Below are 19348 nucleotides of genomic sequence, written 5' to 3'. Positions count from 1 at the left end.
ACTTCTACTTTGAGAGTATTGCCTAGAAGTCTGGTCAAGGATTATTGGCAATGCTGGTAGTGTTCTCAAGCACATGCAATAATGCTTAGATACAAGCACTAACTCTATAAAATAGGAAATTTTAAAATTTTAATAAACAAAGAAGATTTGTAAAATGGGAAATTCTGAAACTCTAGTAAATAAAGAAGATTTGTAAAATTCCACTTCTTTCATTGTTACTTTCAACAATTGCAATAGATTCCTTAGGCAACCACTATGGCTCTCACGAAATCTATAGTACATGTACTCCAAGTGATACATGTTTGTGTTAGGCCCCAAGGGACTCACTCTAAGAAAACCCCCATATCACCTACAAGCAAAGAATTTTAAAAAGGTGTGTAAACATAGTTTTGTGAATACACTTATCAAATCATATATGCATATATACTCTTTCAAGGTGAATATTTACACATATCAAATCATGTATCTTTCAAGGTGAATATTAAACACCACTATTATAAGTCAAAATACAATGGTAGCTATTAAATGAAACACCCCATAAAAATGTCAAGAGGTGGTGTATGATAAATTGGTAGCTTGCAAACACCATGGTGTACCTTGTCATCACTATAATCATGATAGAACATTGTGACACATTAGCGAGGTTGTGGTTACAAGAAATATTACTATGATGTCTCCACCATGTGTAGCATGTGATACAAACATATGTTCTTCCATATCAGTTTATTAATACATAAACTATTTGGAGCCTTTTAAATGGATTTGATTAGAAAAAATCTCTTTATGGAGTTTGATTTTATGCTCATTGGTTGTGGCCTTATAAGTGAATGAGCCGTTTAGCAAATTCAGGCTTTTAAGCCTTCTCGAGTCAACTCACAATTTCTAGGCAGCTCACACTTAACAAATTATGTTGATGAGCATGCATCACGTTATCACAGATTTTTTGTGCTCTATACAACTGATATCTCTATAACTCCAAAAGATAGGAATACATTTGTGAGAGTCTAGAGGCGATCTAGTATAGGCTGGGTAGTCTTGTTTATTGTTTTGGGTGGTGTAGTTTTAAAAGCTTGAGACAGAGATTTGTATTTTTAATATATTGCTGCATATCATTGGCCTATTGTACAAATATAGCATGGTTATCAGTGTGCTAGTGATAGTTTGAGTCTTTTTGTGTAACCTTGGGAAATGATGACATCAACATATGATTTCTCTTCTTACTCAACTTGGGATAAGGTTTATATTTGAAAGAAGCAAATGGTGAAGGGATGCAGCAGTTGAGGATGGCAATTGGTATATCTATTGATGATGAGAGAAGTAGCAACCTCATGTAGAGAATTGGCACTTGGAATCCTTTTGATAGATGCATGTGATAAGTAAAACATATGGCCTTCATGGAAAAAAGGAGTTAGAGCACTTATAACTAGTTGGCATTTAGGATGTAAACTTGTGAGGCATATGTTAACCCATTCCTAGGGTTAACAAGAGCTACCACCATTATATTATATTAAGGAGTCAAGGTAGATACACCAAAAGGTCATACATTCAAGATATGAAGCAATGGTGTCCAAATCTACAACTTGGATGGGCACCCGTAATGGTCCTATGGAATACTTATGGTGATTTTCGCTTCAAGAGCATGTGGTAGTAAGTTAGGATAAAGTCACAAGTGATGTACTTCATGGATATATTATGAGAATAGTCATTGTAATAGCATTAGGACTCTTATGAGCCTAAAGTGCCCAGCCGACCATAGTTTAAGTGAGTGTGAACACTTATGGCCATGTATATAAGTGAAAATCTCTCATAATTAAAAAAAACTCTCCCATTATGCAATAGAGTCTTTCTCTTACTAATCTCTCTGTCTAATGCATGCTAGTGAGTGAATGTGAGCGAAGTGACACGTAGTGCAACACGACGGTGTAACAATGCTTGCGGTAGTGGGAGACGAGGTGGAATTACTTCTCATGGAGTTGTAGAGCTTGGAGACCTCAAGGGTTATGAGCTCGAAAATTGGAAAGATTCTCACAATAGTTGTGATTCACCAGGCAATCTCTTGTTGGATGTGTTTCAAGGGGGGTTTGGGTGAGCCATAACATTTTTTGCGCTGCTCGGGGAATCATCCCTTGGCTTTTTCCATCGTTTTCCTTTAATCTACGCATTACCCATTTCCCATTGTCTTGATTAGTGGTTTTCCATGAAAAAGATGTGGTATTGATGGTGATTTGGTGTAGAATAGCTCTCTTTTTTGTTTTATAAAGAATGCCTTTTTGCTTAAATTTTAGCCTAAATCGTTGTCTCTATTGTTGTTAATTCAGTTTGTAATGTTCCTAGGGCTTGCACATAGAGTATATTAGGCTTTGTTTTTTTCCATTGCATCAAAAAATGCAATAGAATGTAATTTTTGGTGATTTTTAGCTCTCTTTAAAGTTAAACATAGAGCTAAGATCATTAATTTTTATTTGATTTGTATGTTTTTTTGTTTGATTTGTATGCATTAGAGTGTTAGAAAGCATTAGGAGTAGCTTAATCATTTAAAAACTTTCTCAAAAACTTTTAAAAACTCTTGAAATTGACTAATCTTTCTTAATTGACTAGTTCTTGTCATTAAGGGATGATTAATCTAGTTTAAGAGAGATTAGAAAATGTATTTTTGGCATCAAATTTGATCATATAAGAGGTCGAAATTAATGTTTCTGAGTGTTTTGAGAGCATTTAGATGCATCAAGACACCTAATTACATGAATTGAAGGATTTTCTCTCTCTTTTGCTTAATTTTGCATAAAGAGAAGAGACTAGAATTAAGAGTTTCATTAATCTCTAATCATAGATTAATTTACAAATTAGTTGATGCACATAGCTTAGCAATTCCATGCTATATTCAATGATGTGCTCAATGGTGTGAATTAATTAGTGATTAGTGGTTAATTAGAGCTCTTAGGTAGTCCAAAAGGGGGAAGGATTAATCTTTGATTAATTTCTAGGCACTTTTTTCCATAACTCATTGAATGAAAAGATGCCAATGGGTTGTCAAATTGTCCATTTTGGGGATCATTTATGAAGGGTGTAAGGGGGTGTCATAAAAGTGTTGACTTTTTTTATTCCCACTTGCCTTTTTGGGAAAGTGCACATATCTCCCTAATTTAAAATTCAAAAATATTTCCTCCACACAAAAAAAAAAATTCGACGTTCCATGGGTCCTTAGGGTTCATGGCATGAAACCCTACTGTTTCACAGCGTGAAACTTTCCTTGTGGGGCCAAAAAAAAAAGACGTTTCATGAGCTAAGGGTTCACGGCATGAAATATATTGAAATTAGGGCATTGTGATGAGCTATGGTGGATCAAACACTAGAATCAACATCATTAACAAAGTGATTAGTAAATAATTAAGATGTAATTAGTGGATAATTAACAAATAGATTAATGTAGGCATGGATACTCAAAAACCAGCAAATTCTCATTAGGGCAATGCCTCAATTTATAGAGCTTACATCCAAGCATCAAATCCCATTGATTTCTCCTTGATTCACTCCACCTCTTTTTCCTTATTCTCTCCACCTCTTCACTTTTCACAGAATATCTCCCAGAATATCTCCACACTTCCCAGAATATCTCCACACTTCCTAAATCTTCTCATGCTACCCTTTATTCTCTCCCAGTAGATTCTTCTCACCTTTTCACAGGTTCTTTCACATTTACTCATCCTCTTTTATAGCCTCTAACCAAGGGCTTGTTCCCGCACACACCCTATTCACTTGTATATTTCAACACCTCCCCTCAAGTGAATACTCCGAGTACACCTAGACCCTATACCAAGTTTGCCTCCCCTTACTTGATAGCCCACGACTAGTGTCTAGCATACCTCCCCTCAAGTTATCTTAGCACACCTGGACCCTATATCAAGTTTCTCTCTTACTTGATAGCCTGCGACCAGTGCCTTGAGTCCCTAAACTCCATAGTCCTTGACACACTCTCTCTCTATGTGTCCAAGGCTACTATAAGTGCCCGCGACCTTGACTAAAGTGCTCACACATACATCTATCTACCACGTGGCCTACATCATCGGTGGCTCAGAGGTGGTTTTACTTTGTTGAGGCAGGTTACATTGGGTTGTGGGGTCTCTCTCTCTCTCTCTCTCTCTCTCTCTCTCTCTCTCTCTCTCTCAGAAAAGATGATCTGACTCCACTTCCTTTGGAGTCTCCATGAAGTTTGTCGATGTCGTTCCTTCTCCACTGGGTTTGCTGTAGCAGTCTCTTGCCATGTGTCCTGGCTTTCTACATTTGTGGCAAGTGAAGGTCCTTCCTCCTACTCTGTCTCTTCCTCGTCCTCGTCCTAGAGAGAATCCTCCTCGGGTGAAGAATGCTTTTTCTTCTCCTACTGTTGAGTCGAGCCATTTCTTCTCTTTGCCTCTGCTCTCTTGCTCTAGAAGAGCTGCTTCTATCTCGTATAGCTTCAATTCAGGTACATTCTTTAGTGTTGCTACAATGTTTTCATATTCACCTTTGTCCACACTCTTCAGAAGCACTGCTAGTGCCTCATCATCTTCTACCTTTTTGCCAATAGCTCTGTCAGCTGTTGCTTAATGCTTTTATATTTGTTCAAGTGTGTGATTAAAGGTTCACTTTCCTTCATGTCCAATTTATAGAATTGCATTAACAGATTTATCTTTGAATTTTTTGCTTGTGTGCCAAACAATTTATTGAATTCATCCCATACATCTTTTGCCCATTGTATCCATGTGATGTGATAAACTGAGTGCAATAAGTCCCAATGCTTTTTCATTCCTGCTCTTCCACTCATTTTGCGTGTATAGTACCACTCAGACGCACGTATACACGGGTGTGTAGCCGCGTTCTTTTCACAGACGCGTTGATACACCTTCGGTAGCTTCATATCCAGATAATGTGTCCAAAATGAGCTTATATAAAGATTTATTTCTGGCATAAGCAGGGGAAGATTGCTTTCTGGCATAAGCAAGGGAGGATGCTTACAGATGCCTTAGAATTAAGAACATCTTCAAGATAGACACCAAATCTTATCACCATGGATACATAAAGAGGCAAGCCATGAGGTGGAGGGTTTCTTAACATATTGCTAAGAAACACATTACTCACGCCACCCCCATCTTATGGAACATGGGCTAGAGTTGACACCAAAGCATAAGGGGTTCAATAAATGTAAAGTATTGAACACAAGGGATGGGGACATAGGAGCATATAGGTGGAGATTCAAAGGTACTTCTTTGTCTCCCTTTCACACCCATGATTGAGTATGCATGACCCTTTTTTTTTGGGAGATTCTCCTGCGGGTGATCACTACATTGTAAGGGCATGGGGGGAGGACCCGTGCATGGTGTGTGACTAAAAAAATTGGCTCTTTCTTACACGAGGTCCACGAAAATTGTTTTGTTTTACAAAAGAATATAAGGATATATAATACCATGATAATGCATCCGAAGTACACTTCCTATGCACATTAGCATAAAAACAAAATGAGATCTAAACACAAAAAGTACATTTACCTAGGTGTGTGTTTTTACAAAAGAATAGTATAAGATAGAGCTAAAAAGAGAGTTCCATACTAAAAGCCTTGCACTCCAAGTTTTTGCATGTTTTGATTGTGTCTTTGATGTATTTGGCCACCCTTCTCATGGTATCAAGGTGTTTTTCTTTAAACATAAATTGATTTATTGACCATCATAAATCAAATTCAACTAGTAGTAGTGATATATATCCACTTGCCAGCTAGGCTTCTGCACATTGTTGCATGCTCAAGTAAAAGCACCTAATGTATCATCATTCCTTAACTTCACCTTTACATCTAGAGGAGTAGAGATGCGCTTACAATTTATGAGCTCAAGTTGAGACAATAACTCAAGAATGTTCTTTCCTTGATAGAGCCATTTACCTTAATTTATCACGAATCATCTCAATAGTATATTTACCAAAGGAAAACTATAATTCATGGAGATTTGTCATATTGAACTTTGGCCTCATTTACTTATTATTTGCTTGTTAATTGCATGTACTTATCTCATATTGTTTCCTTTTAGCACAAGATCATCAACATAGATCACCCATCTTGATCGCACCATCTAAGAGCTTTCCCCTATATGGAAGGATGTGCATTTGATTGTGTAAAACCAATGTTGTTAAGATACTTTTTGAGCTTGTGGGACCAAGCTCCTTAGGAGGTTCCTACATACCTATAGATCTTTATTAAGAAATACATTCTTAACAATCACTTGGCATAATTTTCAACCTTGTCATGATGCTAGACATAATATTGCTTATTGTTGACATCTATGAGAAAGTATCATCATAATCCAATCCATGAACTTGAGAAGAGCATAGCATTGTGTCAACTAGCTTGTGTTTAATTCTAAACACAAGTCAGACTATGTTTTTATTTTAAGGCAATATAACAAGTTCCCTTGCTTCGTTATGACTTAATACATCAATCTCCTCTTGCATAGAATTTTCCCAATGTTCTCTTCATCTTGCATTCTTTGCAATAGACTTCTTATTTTGCCCGTTCATGATGACGAGAAATATGAAGTAGAATTAGAATATACAACATCAAGCTTGAGAGTTGTTATAGGTTAAGAAATAATGCAGTCACTATCAAGAGATTTTCCATTTGTTTGTTGAAATTGTTCATACCATGAGTGTAGTTCAACCACCAAATTTGAGAGATATACATGTTCTTATTATGTGGAACACCATTTGTACTCCAAAGAATATCCAACAAAAACACATTCAATAACCTTAGGTTGAAGCTTTGCTCTCTTTTCATTTGGAATATGCACAAAATAAATAGAGCCAAAAAAAAAACTTTAAGATGAGAAATATTAGGCTTGACAGTAGTAAATGCCTCATCAAGAGTAGTGTTATGTATTACAACTGTAGAGGTTCTATTCATAATATAGAATATTGTGGCACATGCTTCTCTCAAATGAGCTGGCTTGTCTTCTTTACCCTTGCAACTTTTGTTATGTGCCTATTCTTTCTTTCCACCACTTCATCATATTGTTATTGTAACCATAAATCCGTTCCCCCACAACTCCATTTGATCATTCAGCTCTATTTATCTCTGAGATTTGCTCATATCTCCATGTTTTGTTGTCAACAAGTGTTTTAAATTCTATGAATAATGCAATGCTTCTAGCTTAGATTTCATATATTATATTTTGATTTTCATAAAAATCCTCAACAAAGATGATAAGAGTTATGACAACCTAAAAAAAAGGTTGATTGTGTCGGTCCTTAACCCAAATATTAGAATGAATAAGCTCAAGAATGTATGTTCTCCTTCTTGCTTGCTTTGAAAAGGCATTTTGATTGGTATTTGACTTGGTAATCGACCAACATATGTAATTGCATGAGAAGAATCATTACATGTACTTACAAAGATGGTACTTCAACTGAATTCAAGTTGAAAATTTAGAGTAATATGTCATATGATTGCTTGCTATGAACGATACATCCAAACTATCATCACGGCATGTGCCATATGAAACTAAGATGTGTTACCATAGTTATCTCTATGATAATTTACACGAGCTTAAGAAAGAACGTCTCTACCTCTTGCTCCTCTCTAAGCTTCATACATGTGGGTGAGCGTGTGCGTGGAGAAGCAGGGGGGAGGGGGTGACAAAAGGGTACACATGATTCGAGTACATTGACATAGCACTAAGACTCGAGCATTATTATAGTGGGTGTGCTGTAGTGTAATGATACATTTCCTTACATTTTTCTAAATCATATTCCACTAAGCCTTCAACTTCTATGACCACTACACTAAATGTGAATTCTTTGCTATAATCACTTTCCATTTTGTACTATCACTGCTTTTAAAACAATGTTCACCTCTTTAAACCAACACAAGGTGCACAATATGGTGCAGTCTTATCTCAAAACAATTTCTCATCGTAGACCAAAAAGGCCATGCCATGTGTTCTTGTTACAGAGGAGCCACATTCTTGCAAGAGTTTAGGAAAAGACAACCAAAAACATCATTAAAGAACTCGCTGGCCTTCATCAAGTCACCATTGCCGAGCACGTTTTTGACATCATATTTACAAGCTCTTGTACAGTCTGGACAGTAAGTAACCTGAAGCCCAAAAATAAAGCATTTTGTTTGTGAGTACACCAATTTTCTAAAGCCCTATATGGAACTATAATGAAATGGAAATGGAATCTAATGTGGTGTACCTCCAACAGTTTGGGTTCAAATGCTTCAGTAAGTAAGACATCAACACCATAAATGGCTCTCGCTCTTGAAGAATGCATCTCAGGATGCAAAGCAAAAGCTCCTTCAAATACTGAATGTAGCATTTGTCGAACTTTTTGGTGTATGTCCCTCCAGTTCACTGCGGGAAAGCATATGCTTTGCTCAGCCATTCTACTCACACACAATGCTATCTTAACCTAGAAGGGTTGAAAGGCTCACATGAGATGTTTAAAGGCATTGATGTATGTAGAAAATAGTACTTTATCTTGTGAGACCCCAAATAATGCGTCAGCAGTAAACCTTTGCACCATTTACAGATAAGGAGCTCACTGTTTGCATGGAGTGGCTGACCTTGACTGAAAGGATTGGGCTGTGATTGCCAGGCACATTCATTGGGAGCAAGCCATCCGTATGACATGAAATCATCCTGGTACAGTTCTGGAGTTCCACTAAGTCCCCCAAAGGTCATAACTGGGCTGAATTTTAATATGGGCACTTGTGGTAAATGTGTCTTTAAGAGTTGGTAAATGATACGTTAGTGTAAAGTAGACCTTAAAGTTAGGGACATTCTCACCTAAGTCCATGCAAGTGATATATCCACAGGCTCATTAATGGAGGTTCCTATGAGGGGAATCACAGGGAATAAGGATACGGATCAAGCCTTGTTTTAGCTCAAGCCTTGCAACTGGAGGGGCTCTATGATGGTGTAGGCAGCCAGGTACAGTGTACGCTCATGCACACAACAGCTATTCGACAGCCATACAATTGCATGCTCGCCATATGTGTGTGTGTTAGTGGAATCAACCCACATACAATAGATACAACATACCGCTTTGTTTGTATGCAAGGACTTTGTATAGATTTGCTCATACGTAAGGTTATAAATAAAACAGAATCATTACAAATGATTATTTCATTTACTGACCTTTGTGCTCCTCTTCAAAAGCTGGAATGAAATCATGCGTGTTGACATGTACCAATTTCCTGCCATAATTCTGGAAAAAAATTCATACAAAAAGACAGTCAACTGTCAAGGACTTTGTGACATCATGCACCATTGAATAAGAGCTTCAAGAATACGGATGCTTACCATTACTGTGAAGTGAGTCTCATAATCTGTTAAGCTGCTTTTGTCCAATGTGTACTTGTGGTTGGATATCCTTGTCTGCCGGGACCACAAAAAATTTAATGCAAAAATCTTAATCAGAGATAGAATTCTAACTATAACACCCCCTCCCCCCTCCCCCCACCACCCCACCCCCCCCCCCTTCCCCCCGTGATCTTTCTTCCCTCAGCTATGTAGGGCTTCTACCATGCAATATATGTTGATACTAGGGTCAGAGTTTACACAAGTGCACCTAAGCTAAGGTGTGTGTAGAAAGAAAGAAAGAAAGAAAGATATATTAAGCGTCTACTAAAGACCCAATGGGCCTATGAGACCAAAGTGGTACAATAATGTCCATGGCATATCTCATCATGGAATGGAAAATAAAACAGAATGAAAACATAAATATAGCTATCTCACTGGGGTGATACAAAACTGTCCATGGAAACTCGTCATGGAAAACTAAGAACATAAAAACATGGGAGCAACATCAGCTCCGAGTAGATGGTATACCACTCTCCAAAATGTCAAGCATGGGGTTGACGAGTATGGCCGAGAGGTCTCCCTCAGCTATGTCACGTGGAAAGGTAGCTCGATGGCGGTGGAGCATGTCCTGGATCTGGAGCTGATGAGGTGATCGTGGCTGACGGGGGGGTCGAGGGCGTCGGGCACGCTGGAGTGCAGAGGCTCGGTCCGAGGTAACTCCTCTCGGGCGAGGTAGGTCCAGAGCAGCTCGTGGAGGGTCCACAAGATCCACTATGCCAGTTTCCTCCACCTCCTGGGTCCGGAAGAAATTGGTGATGGTTGGCTGCCGAGGGAGGGGGCGGGGTGGCTCGGGCCTGTGTCTCAAGAAGGTGTCCCCGTGTCTGCGGAGCTCAAACAGGAAGAGGCCCAGGCAACGCTGGTCTTGGAAGTCAATGATCCTGGAGAGTGGACCGAATCCCTCACAAAATAGATAGTGAAACCTCCCGCGGATCTCATAGTATACTTGACAGCGGCATATGTAATGCTCCTCCGTCTCACTGACAAAGCTCAAGAGACAATATTGCACAACTCAATATGATTAGACTGATAGATGTGTTGTTTACTCACCAAGTACAATGCTTTTGTAGGCTAGGGAGTAGCCTTACCTTCTGACACATAACTGGACACACACACACATACTAATGACACATGGCACACTTATCCTATGACTCATAGGGAGTGTTCACATGCTCATAACAAGTATATATATATTGAGGGTATTCACATGCTCATAACAACTACACATATAGAGGGTGTTCACACCTAAGAGGGCATTCTCACCTACTAGACTCTAAATATCCATCAAACCCCCCTTCATAGTGAAGGTGTAGGTGGTTGAGAAGACCTTTAATGGCCATGGCGATTTGGGCTCCAAACTGCAAAACATGATACAAAAGACACTGTGCCAGCACCGAAAATCCTCGTGTCAAGCTTGATATAAGAGCTTGACCACACATGATTGTGCACATATCAGTCTACCCCGATAGCCCCCCCCCCCCCCCCCCCCCCCCCCCCCCCCCCCCCGTGGGGCTCTGAGTAGGGATATGTGAAAAACACAGAGCCTTTTATAAAAACAAGGCTTACACGAAAAACACAAGATTATTTATGAGATTTTGGGAGACGTCTCGGGCATAGAACCCTTGACTCATACAAAGTAGAAAATTATAAAAGCCCAATCAAAATCTTACTCTTCAAGAGAAATATTAGTCATAATTGTGAGGGCTTTCTCTGGCTTTGTGGATGTCTCTGGTCCATCTTCATCTTCGTCTTCTTCTTCTCTTACCAAATTTGCATGATCTTTGACTTGCTCCTTGGCCATCCACTTAAAACACCCGTCTTCGGAGTGTCCAAGCTTTTTGTAGTAGTAAGTGCACTTTCTGATCTTGCTCGGTTTGCCCTTGCCTTTCACTCTAACATGAAGACTCTGTCTGCTTCAAATCCAACATCTACAAGCTCTTTGAGACGATGGCCCTCATTAATGAGGATGGTGACCATATCCTGATATGACATCTCACGGGCCACCCTAAGAACAATGAGGGTCTATGCATACTTAGGATTCTGGGAATCTCTACTATACTGGATAAAAGTACTGCTTTCATGGCATCCTGATCAACCTACACCTTGAGGGCAACTAGTTACTAAAGAACGGAACCTAGATTGCTCGAGTGTTCTTGCAAATTTTGAGCTTCTTTGATCTTCATACTTTTAAAAAAATTTGCTTGAGAAAAACTTTGGAATATACTGATCTTGTTTCCGAATAGATTCTCAAGTTTTTACCATACCTATTTGGCTGGCCTCTCTAGGTCAAGATGATGTATGAGGTTGCCAACTAGTCCCAAGCCGATGTGTGCGAGCACTTCGTCGTTTTTGTCTTGCTAAGCTCGCACTTCGAGGGATCCCTCTACTCCTTTGGGCTCTTCCTCAATGTCCTTTGGGCTCTTCTTCAGTGCCCTTGACCATTGTCCAGACTCCATCTTGCATGAGAAGAAGTCAAATCTTGGTTTGCCATGTAGGAAAATTCGCACCCAGAGAATTTCTGAAAGGCAATAGTACTTCTGTTGAGATCCATGCAAGAGTCTAATTTGGAAAACCCCCAAATTTTGGTTGTTCAAAGGCCGTAATTTGATGCAAAGGACTCAATTTTTTGAAAAGCCCCAAAAAACTTATGTAATAGCATTATTTAGTTAGAGAGAGAGAGAGAAGAAGAAGAAGAAGAATATATTATCGTCCTCGGGAGGCCGAAAAACGGCCACACAGAGAGAGAGAGAGAGAGAGAGAGAGAGAGAGAGAGTGTTATATTAAATGTCATCAAAAGACCCAGTGGGTCTATTAGACCAAAAGTGATACAATAGTGTCATTGTAATCTCATCATGGTACAAAAGAAAACAAAAACTAGAGCTATGAGCTGGGAATGTCAAATCCGAGCCATATGATACAAAGTGGGACCATCATCATCATACAACCTATGGAGCTAGCCCCCCGATAGGGGGAGGGGGCCATCAAGGATATCAAGCATGGGGTGCTTGTAGAAGGCTCTGCAAATCTGCCGGGACATTAAGGATATCGAGCATGGGGTTAGCCTATAGAAGGCTCTGCAAATCTGTCGGGGCATGGGAAGGTGGCTCTATGCCTCCAAGATCTCCTCAAGCCAGAACTGATGTCTGTGTTGCTAGCAAGGTCTAGGGAGTTGCGGACGTCCGGCCCGCTGTAGTGCTATGGCCCGGTCTAGAGTTACACCAGAGTGGGTTTGGCAGGGGGTCGGGCACTCCAGAATGTGTGGATCGATGAGGCTGTGGGTATGTCATCCATGGCTGGTGGGGCGTCCTTTCGTGGTCGGAAGAACTGAGTGATGGTTGCCTGGGGCCGGGGTGGATGTCTCCCATGGGGTCTCAACTCCCTAATGAGAGAGAGAGAGAGAGAGAGAGAGAGAGAGAAATGACAAAGTTCAAGAGACAGAGTATTGCACGACTCAATGATGTTTAGATTGATATATGTGTAACCAAGTACAATGCTTTTGTAGGCTTTATCTTTTGACACGACTGGACACACACACACATACTAATGACACATGGCACACTTATCTTGTGACTCATAAGGAGTGTTCGCATGCTCATAACAAGTACACACATATAGAGGGTGTTCACATCTAAGAGGGCATTCCCACCTATTATATATATATATATATATATATATATATATATATATATATATATAGAGAGAGAGAGAGAGAGAGAGAGAGAGAGAGAGAGAGAGAGAGAGAAAGTTGTATTAACGACTACAAAAGGTCAAAATGACCTATAAGACCAAAAGGTTACATCGTGTCCATGAAATACATCATCATAGAGAGAGAGAGAGAGAGAGAGAGAGAGAGAGAGAGAGAGGAACGCTTATCACACCACCATTGACTTTCCAACAGGGGTTCAGGCCTTTACACAGGCTCATGCAGTACGAGAACTGAAGATGTGTGGCCCGGTTTAAAGGCCCACTGCTGGTTGTTCCAGGTCTGGTGATCTACCAGGTGGGGCACTCCGGCTTGTCAAAAATGCTGGGCTACACATTTCAAGTGCCTGCTCACCACTGCCTGATGCCTATGCTAGGCCACATTGTTGTCCCGTTTTAACTGCTAATAGTGGTAGTTGATTTTCTGCCTGTGTCCTGGCCTCAAGGACAAACCTGAAATTTGCCTGATGGTGACCCTGTGCTAGACTCAAATCATTTAAGAAGAGACCATAAAGTTCTATTCAGTACTTAGAGGAGAATAAGGGGGGCCCAATGCAGGTCCCACAGCTGCATGCTGCAGACCCTGTTCATGAATGTGGTCATGCATGGCTCACAATGAAACCTATAAAAGATCAAATTCCCAACAGCTGTGTGGCCCCCCTGCACTAAGAGTGAGCACCTCGAATCACACATTCCACCTGGCTAGAGCCCAAGCTGATTATACATCCATGGTGTATTCTTCATAATAGTACATCTGATGTAAGTTTATTAAACATTAGAGTTGTTCATATTTGTACTTTCCCCAATAATTTTCGGCCCATTCTCAAAACTCCTGTGAAGAGCTCACTAGTATACATTTAGAACTCATGTTCCATTAGGTAATCTCTAGCATGCTCTCTGTGCCTACATGACACATGTATATGTACCTTCACACAAAAAAAGTGTTTCATACATATGTCATACATACATATATAGATGCATGTATGTATGCATATACGTACACACACGCATGTATGTATGTGTACACACGCACGCACATATATGCATGTACGTATGCACATATGTACACGCGCACGCGTGCATGTATGTATGTGTACACACGCATATATATATATACATACATATACATATACATATATATACATATATATACACATATCAATATATACATATATATATACATATATACATATATACATATAGAGTTGTTCATATTTGTACTTTCCCCAATAATTTTCGGCCCATTCTCGAAACTCCTGTGAAGAGCTCACTAGTATACATTTAGAACTCATGTTCCATTAGGTCATCTCTAGCATGCTCTCTGTGCCTACATGACACATGTATATGTACATTCATACAAAAAAAAGCATTTCATACATATGTCATATATACATATATAGATGCATGTATGTATGCATATACGTACACACACGCATGTATGTATGTGTACACACGCACGCACATATATGCATGTATGTATGCACATATGTACACGCGCACGCGTGCATGTATGTATGTGTACACACGCACGCGCACACACACACACACGCATATACATATATATATACATATACATATATATATATACATATACATATATATATACGTATATACATATACATATACATATACATATATACATATATATACGTATATACATATATATACGTATACACGTATATACGTACATATATACATGTATATATGTACACACACACACACACACTTTTTTTTGTGAAACAAAGAAATTATATTATGAAACATCCATTTTACATCAGGGCAGTGCTCGAGAAAAGAGCCTATGCCCTATCCATCAGAAAAAGTAAAAGAAAAGCTGAATACAAGAAACATCCAAATCTTCCTCATGTAAGGCATCATATAAGGACTGCCGCAATGAGGCTCGGAAGAACTCATACGGGTGAATTCACCCCTTCACACACACACACACACACACACACATATATATATATATCGTTTGATCTGATTGATTTGTGCAATTTTTAAATGTAAAGTAAATCATTTAGGCATTTAGAAAAGAGAATATGTAAGGTAAGTAAGAACAACAATTACCCAAAAGACGTCACTAAGGAAAATCTCAAATGGCTGCAGGCTCCGAAGTAAGACAACATATCGCAGGTCAAACTTCTTCCCTTGAAACAGGGCAGGGCATTCAACATACTTCTGACATATTTTGGGTCCCGTCTCTGCCAGCCTTATCAAAGCAGGTAAATAGTCTGTTATGGAAGTGTCAATTGTGCGAGCCATATTCCAAGGCTTCATGATCCAAAGATTGTTTTTCCCTTCTTTTTCTCTAGCAATGTAGTCACCGATGAAAGCTGCCATTTCTGTCTCCATATCATATGTAGCTTGAAACCAACTGGGGGCACCGAAAGCCTGCATAGGAAGAAAAAAATGTCCTTATCGGTACAGTTATCTCTGAAACGCTTGGCTCCTTAAGAACTGCTTAGTACCTAGCATACATGTTGGTTTAAAAAGCACATAAGGAGCCCAGGATAATCCACAACTACGCTGGAGAGGTGACATAAGCAGCATAGCCATGCAGCAGGATTTCTTACCAGGCTTACAAGTAAGGGGAGATATGGGCAGGTATAGGACAAGACATGGAAATGCAACAGTGCAAATGTGCATTCCATATTGACCAATAATCTTCAAGAGTACCATAAATTGAATTTTTCCTTACCACCGAACTCCTACCAATGTTTCTTCCTCCCAAATTACACTTCAAAAAAGAACAGAGCTGTATTGTGGCAAAATACCTGCTGGATGGTTTTGGCAAGGTGGTGCTTCATAACAATGCAGGCTTCAAAAGGAAACTGGTTTACATATTGATCGTCACTCAAACCAACTGTCTTCTTCAGATCGTCATCAATCTGTGTGCTTGTCCATAAGATATCAGCTCTAGTAGGATCATCACCTACATGACCCACAAAATCTTGACAGTTAAAATGCAGAAAGATAAACAACAACCTGAATGTAATGATAGTAGAAGAGTAAGGGAAAAGAGAGAGAGATAGATAATATAAAGATAGAGAGATAGGTACGTTGGCAGATGAATAGATAGAATACATTCGCCTACAAGCCGAATACAATTTATAAGACCTAATCATGCAAGTTCTTGTCTATACAAGATCGGTAAATGCAAAATCCCTAGTGTCTGACTATGTGAAGGTCCTGTCCTGGCAGCATTTCTAAGATAAGCTAGCACTTCGTTGTAAAAGAAATGTAGAACTCTGCCATTGCCCGATCAAAAGATACTTACAAAAAGTGAACTCTGGTCGTTTCAATGTATCCAAGACTTGAGGCAAGTCTGTATAAATTGTTAAAGCACAGTTATCAGCCATGAGGATACTTTGTGTAGGTGGAGCTTCGACAATATCCACCTTAACACATGCATTCTCAAGGTTTTTTAGAAAATCTTGATAGACCTGCAATAATTTGAACGAGTGTAAGGACCCTCCAATTTTCTATTTGCTTCAAAGATTGAAGCTTAACACTCTTTATTAAATTAAATATCCCACTTCAAATAAAGCATGCTCACTAGGAACTTTTCCGTACTAGAACGCATTATTATTGCATGAAACTCAATGACATAAGACAATTTCACATCACCATTAATGGCCCATACAAAACTTATGCATCCTATACCACATGTCAGATGCATTAAGTTTCATTCTTCAACGTCTGTATTATCCAACATAGGTATACCAAATGAAAGTCCAGGTTATTTCCCAAACTTAACAAAATACAAAGTACGATCTTGACTCCATGACAGTCTACTCATAAAGCTTCAAACCATCAACTCTGTCATGCATAGCATAGATTGTGTGTTACGACATGCCCACTCACACCATCAATCAGGTGCAAGTTATTGCATATAAATATGTCACCTTATTAGACATCTCTTCATATATAAAACATTGAACTAGCTTTCTATCATTTCTCTCTAGAGGTGAAGAGAAACTCAGCCATGATGGCAGCCAACACTAAGGAGAGAAAATGCACACACACACACACGAGTGCCGTGCAACGAGGATTGATTATGAAGCGGGTAAATAAGCTGTTAGAGAAGGGTATGGTTCAGCCAAGCTCTTCGCCATTTTGCTCCCCAATGCTTCTAGTGCAAAAGAAGGATGGTTCCTTCCGAATGTGCATGGATTACCAAGCTTTAAACAAGCTAACAATCAAGAACCGGTTTTCCAATCCCACGCATAGATGACATCCTTGATAAGTTGGATGGATCATCTTGGTTTAGCTGCATTGACTTAAAGAGTGGGTGTCATGAAGTGTGTGTGGGTCCCCAGGCTGTATACAAGACGGCATTCCGAACATCTTTTTGAGTACTTAGATATGCCATTCGGTCTCAGGAATGCTGCATATTCCATGAGCATCCGAAATTCATAGGTGTTTTCTTCGGTGACATACTAGTATTCTCAAAGAATAGAGAGGAACATAGAGCTCATTTAGCCGCAGTCCCCCCCGACTGGCCACCATAGTAGGCGATGCTGTCAAGGAAGCACCATGTGGGGTTTTGAACCTAGGACCTCCTAGTCCTATTCAAACATCTCTACCACTTGAGCTATCACCACCTCATTGGCCATTTAGCCATAGTTTTTGAAGAGCTTCGTAAGCATAAGCTCTACATCAATCATAGTCACAAAAAAACGTGTTTCGACGAAACGAAACGTATCTAGCACAAAACGTTTCGAAACAAATTAGAAACCTCTGAATTTTTGCCGTTTCGCCCAAATCTGGATTATTCTTTTTTTTTCTTTTTTGTTGCGCGTTTTCGTTTGTCGGCCAAATCTACAATTTTTTTTTTCTCTTCTCGTTGACGCGTGCGCGCAGCCCTGACGCCTAGCAACCCTCTATTCGCCGCCTTGCTCGCAGCTCGCAGCCCACAGCTTGCCACTGCTCTCCCTTTCTCCTCTTCTTCTTCTCTCCTTCTCTCTTCTCTCTTCTCTTCTCTTCTCCTTTTCTTCTCTCATCTTCTTCTCCTCTTCTTCGCTTCTTCTCTTCTTCTCTCCTTCTCCCCTTTTTTCCTCCTCCTCTTCTCCTCTTCTTCTCTCCTTGCTCTTCTCTTCACTCTTTCTCTTCTTCTCCTCTCTTCATCTCTTTTTGGCTTCTTTCATGTCTTGATTATTGCCCAATTTCTCCATTCTTTTCTTCAGTTTTGCAAAATTCAGCCTTAATCAAAGCTAATTTGGCATCAAATCAAGTGATTTGTCCATAATGCCTCGCCGAAACAAGAAGGATGGCACCCGTGATGTATAGGAAGACACCATTTTCATTCATAAGTATAGGACTTCTGGTACCAAGTGTGTTGCTTGCAAATATTGTGGTGATACCTTGCGAGGTAGTAGCACACGGGTGAGGGCTCATTTCTCATGGGAAGGAAAGCAAGGTTCACATGGTTGCTATTGTGTTAATGAGGGCATATTTTATGCACATGGTGGCTCGGAGCAAAAGTTTAATAAAGTGCGGCCACTTTTGCACACTTCATTACCCCGAGAGAGAATTGAAGAGATGGTTGAAATGGCAAGGCAACTTGAGGCTTCAAAAAATCGTGGGGGAGAGGAAGCACCGTCCTCACGACCAGGAAGCACATCAACTGTGGATACTAATGCATCCAGCGGTAGTGGTCCTTCGGCCTCACTCTCTACGGCTTTTGGTGGAGCACCCTCACGTCCGGCTACGGCGGAATCTCCTTTCATGGGTAAGTCATTGTCAAATTTACCCATGGATGAGTCACATGTTTCCATGCCTTCAAGTGCTCGGCCCTCCCAAGTCTATACAAAGAAGAGGGGTAGAGAACCTATGAGTGGGCAAAGCACCTTAGAAGCACGGTATGCTCCAAGGCTAAAGAAAGAGGCTCAAATTGCCGAGCAAAGGTTCTTCTACAAATGCAACCTTGCCTTTAACATTGCTCAAGTTCCCGCCTATCACAAGTTCTACTATGCATTGGTAGCCACAACTACAGCAGGAGCTAGCGGCTTGCATCCTGTCAATTTCGAGTCTTTGAGAACCACACACTTGACAAGTCAAGTTAATCAAATCCAAAGTGAGTTGACGGGATTGAAAGCATGTTGGCATCGGTATGGATACTCCATTGTCTCTGATGGATGGAGTGACATGGTAACTGACTCCTTTTTTCTCTTTTAATATCTTAAAAGTAACAAGCTATATTGCAATGACTTGAATGTTGTCTCTTGAGACTTGAAAACTCATTATAACTCATGGACTTGGGA

General features: G+C 39.8%; 1 pseudogene across 1 annotated transcript in view; it reads right to left on the bottom strand.

Annotated features, from left to right (window-relative positions):
- Positions 1–7725: 7725 nt before the first annotated feature.
- The window catches only part of LOC147612734 (uncharacterized), a 120058-nt pseudogene continuing 108435 nt past the window's right edge, over positions 7726–19348 (bottom strand). The window contains exons 9-15 of the transcript XR_015263491.1: positions 16363–16528; positions 15860–16017; positions 15153–15476; positions 9324–9398; positions 9159–9228; positions 8215–8372; positions 7726–8113 (exon numbers count right to left, since the gene is read on the bottom strand). The product of XR_015263491.1 is annotated as an uncharacterized LOC147612734 (transcript). The remainder of the gene's footprint in view (positions 8114–8214; positions 8373–9158; positions 9229–9323; positions 9399–15152; positions 15477–15859; positions 16018–16362; positions 16529–19348) is intronic.

This window comes from Cibotium barometz, chromosome 45, assembly GCF_041138505.1.
Source record: "Cibotium barometz isolate CiBa-2024 chromosome 45, ASM4113850v1, whole genome shotgun sequence".
In the NCBI taxonomy this organism is placed as follows: domain Eukaryota; kingdom Viridiplantae; phylum Streptophyta; class Polypodiopsida; order Cyatheales; family Cibotiaceae; genus Cibotium; species Cibotium barometz.
The sequence above is the reverse complement of the archived record's forward strand: the minus strand, read 5'-3'. Positions and strand labels throughout refer to the sequence as shown.